Below are 4,177 nucleotides of genomic sequence, written 5' to 3'. Positions count from 1 at the left end.
CCCATTCCACATTTTAAAATGCACATAATTCAATGCTTTTATGCTGAAAAATATGCGAGGTTAATTATTGGAGATTCCAGTTAATGAGATCCACCTTAAATCTTTTAATTAATTTTTTTGTCTTAACATGTAAATATTGTAAATAGTGTGTTTCCCGTTTCTAGAGGCCTTTTGTTGTTGGTGTAAATAAATATTCATCATGGATATTATTACACTTTACTTAAGTTAACTTAGGATAATGCATCTCTTCATAGTTTGGATTTGAGACACTTAGGAAAGTGTTCACATAGGGATATAGCTTGTAGGAGAAATTCCACCTTTTGTGGTCTTATTTTGCTGTTACACTCCACATTCGGTGGGTCATCCACCTCTTGTGGAATATTATATTATTTCTCCTACCTACCCCTAGTATTTCTTACCTACCCTTGTTTCTCATTGAGCCACATGTCATGATTGTGTGCTCGTACATCCATATGGCCTTGCCTATATAAGCAAGCCTATATTCATTGTATTGGTTAATCCAGTTGATCATTTGCATATTGATGAGAATACAATTTGTTCTTGTCATTTTATTGTCTCTCTTTATGTTTTTCAATGTTCCCTTGATCTTGGCAAAATCTCACGTGGTATCAGAGCCATTGGGGCTTCAATTTATTGGTTTTTGGAGACATCTTGGAAGACTTCTATTTTCTGATCTGAGGAACAACATTTTTTGGAGGCATCTTAAAGTGTTTTCAACCTCACCATTGCGTCCGGGAGGCCGTTTCCATACAAATCGAGTATAAACTCGACCTATTTTGACGAAAATCAAATTTTAGGTGTTGAAGGAATTTTTTGCCCAATTTGGGTGGTACGGTACGGAATTTTCGGATCTCAAAAAAAAAAAATTCTAAATTTTTTTTCCTAGTTTTGAAAAAGATTTTTTTGAAAAAAAAATAATTTTTTTTTTGCGGGTCCGTACCTTCTACCCAGTCAGCGCCCAATCAGCATTTTTTGAAAATTTTTAGACCCCTCTCTATTGAGCAATTTGGATTTTTGGGTCAACTTTGGAGGCTCATAACTTGCTCAATTTTGCTCCTTTTTTGGTGCAATTCTTTTTTATTTGGGCTAATTTTTCGTGCTCTTCGCAGTGGTGTGGTTATTTTCTGATTTTGGTGCATAGGTTTTTCGGAATTTTTGGATTCTCTCAGTTGTACCTCTCCAATTCTCAATTTTGCAACTTCAAAGGCTTCGTTTGAGCTCATACAACCTCCTTTTCAGGTGCCATTTTTTTTTAAGTGCATATTTTTTTGTCTACTTTCATAATCTATGATCAGATTTCAGAGATTTTGAGTGGAAATTATACTTTCAAATATTGGTCTTATTTGACCTACTTGGTACTTGTAATTTGCTTGGATCTTAGTTTAGATCTCTTGCATTATTAGTTTGAGTCTTATTTGGCCTTATTAAGGCAGTTGTAAAATTGAAATCAGAAATCCACTTTGCCATTTTTTGCAAGTGGCCCATTGTACACGCACTAAGTATAAAGTGCCAAATCATCATTTTTTTTTTTTTTTGGGGGGGGGGGGGGGGGGTTGTTTGATTAAGTGAATTTGGGGGGGTGTCTTGTGTGATTGTGCCTCTCTTTCCTTGTGCTCTTTCATTTTCGTTGCAATGAGTCCTCATAGATTTCCACCTTTAACTCCACATAATTATGCATCATGGAAAACTAAAGTATGGAGCAAATTAATGGAAAAGGGTCTCACGCATTACATAGATGGAACAATAGTAGCACCACCTGATCCTAAGGCTGATCCTAATGCTCAATTAGAATGGCTCACTAAGAATTGCATGGCTCTTGGAACTTTGCCTAAGTATGTATCAAATGACCTCATTTTTCACATTGAGAAGTGTACTACAATCAAAGAGGCTTGGGATATGTTTCAGAAATTATATGGTCAAGTTGATGAAATCAGAGGTTACAAGATTGACAATGAGCTCACCAACTTGGATTCCAAAGTTTGGATAGAATCCAATATTATGTCACCAAAGAAAATGAGCTGCGAGCAAAGCTTAAGGATTGTGGAATTGACAAAAAAATGCTCAGTTGATATTCAACTTATTGGACAAGCTTGCACCAGAATATGCAGCATTTGTGTCTAGCTTCCAAACTCATCGTTTAACAGTGGGGAGTTCCTACATTATGCCTTCATTTGATGCTTTCACAGAAATGTTGATATTGAAACAATCTAAGTTGTTGAACATGGGACTTCTCAAGTCCTCAAAGTCTAAGGCTTTGGTGGCTAATCAAGGGAGTCAAGGGAGTCAAGGCAAAGGTTCCAACAACAACAAGAAGCAATCTAAGTCAAAGCCACAACAGGAAAAAGGGAAATCATCCTCTCCATCACAAGGCGATTTTTCATCTTCTTCCAAGAAGGGGACTCCACCTAAGAAGGATAAACCAACTTGTGCATATTGCAAGAAGTATGGTCATGATGAGCATCGATGCCACACCAAGCAAGTTGATGAGTTGACAAATCTTCTTAAGAAAAACAACATCAACTTGCCATCCACCTACACAAAGAAGGATTCATCTCCTTCCTCTTCCTCACAATTTAAGCGAAAAGGGCAAGCATTTGTGGCTACAACAGGTTCTTCACAGCAGTGGATACTTGACTCAGGTGCCTCTTATCACATGGGTTCTACAAAGGAGAATTTTTCTTCATTGGAGCCATCTAAGGTACCTCACATTTACATAGGTGATGATACACAAGTAGAGGTTGAAGGGAAAGGTTCAATTGACATGGATGATGGAACATTTGAGAATGTTCTTTATGTTCCTAACTTGTCTACCAACCTTCTCTCTATCTATGAAATCACTCACTATGGGAATGGGAAAAAGGTTGAGTTTACACCAGATTCAGTTGTGGTAAAGGAACTTGATAATGATGCCTTGGTAGCAGTGGGACAAGTCAATGACAACTCAAGGCTCTGATACCATGTGAGATTTTTTCCTTATGGGGGGGACTTTTTCCTCATTGAGGTTTTGTCCTTCTTATTTGAGAGTCTTTTGTACATTCATCTCTTTTTTGGGGGGGAGTTTTTTCCCACTGGGTTTTCTTCCTTTCTCCGTTTGTGAGAGATTGCATTGCATAGTTTTGCTTGCATTTGCATTTTGTACATGGGTACCTATCATGGCCTACTAGCCGAGACCCATCTTGCATTGTTGACTTGAGTCTTCATTCCCCTAAGTTGCACTTAAGGGGTGGGTGTTGGTGTAAATAAATATTCATCATGGATATTATTATACTTTACTTAAGTTAACTTAGGATAATGCATCTCTTCGTAGTTTGGATTTGAGACACTTAGGGAAGTGTGCACATAGGGATATAGCTTGTAGGAGAAATTTGACCTTTTGTGGTCTTATTTTTCTGTTACACTCCACATTCGGTGGGTCATCCACCTCTTGTGGAATATTATATTATTTCTCCTACCTATCCCTAGTATTTCTTACCTACCCTTGTTTCTCATTGAGCACATGTCATGATTGTGTGCGTGTACATCCATATGGCCTTGCCTATATAAGCAAGCCTATATTCATTGTATTGGTTAATCCAGTTGATCATTTGCATATTGATGAGAATACAGTTTGTTCTTTTCATTCTATTGTCTCTCTTTATGTTTTTCATTGTTCCCTTGATCTTGGCAAAATCTCACATTTTTCCTAGTCAAGATCCTTTCAAACCCTCAGGTTTTTAAGCGAATTTTTGAGTTTTACATAAAAGCAACATAAATGCACACATTTCATCAAGAGACACTATTACACAAAAGAAAATTACTATATTATTCTGTATCGTTCTCTTTACATAGATGCATACAAAATGACTCTTAGGCCTTTTGTTAGCATAACAAAGAGTCAAAAGAAAAACAACATATGATGGCATTTCTCAGTTGTCATCTTCCTCACCATCCTCCATATAGTCAGAGTCAGAATTAGAAAACAACATAACTATCACCAGCTGAGGAGGCTCTTCAGGGGTCAGAATTCTTAGAAATATGTAGTCCCAGAAGTCAGAATACCATGTGACACCCTCTGAAGGCATCAGGAAATGCAGACAAATCAAACAATCAATAGCACGTTCAACACGATAGCGGTGTTGAGACAAACTCATGGTTCTAAAACTAGAGACGAATGGGT

This window comes from Cryptomeria japonica, chromosome 2 (assembly GCF_030272615.1).
Source record: "Cryptomeria japonica chromosome 2, Sugi_1.0, whole genome shotgun sequence".
Classification (NCBI taxonomy): domain Eukaryota; kingdom Viridiplantae; phylum Streptophyta; class Pinopsida; order Cupressales; family Cupressaceae; genus Cryptomeria; species Cryptomeria japonica.
Note: the sequence above shows the minus strand (reverse complement) of the source record.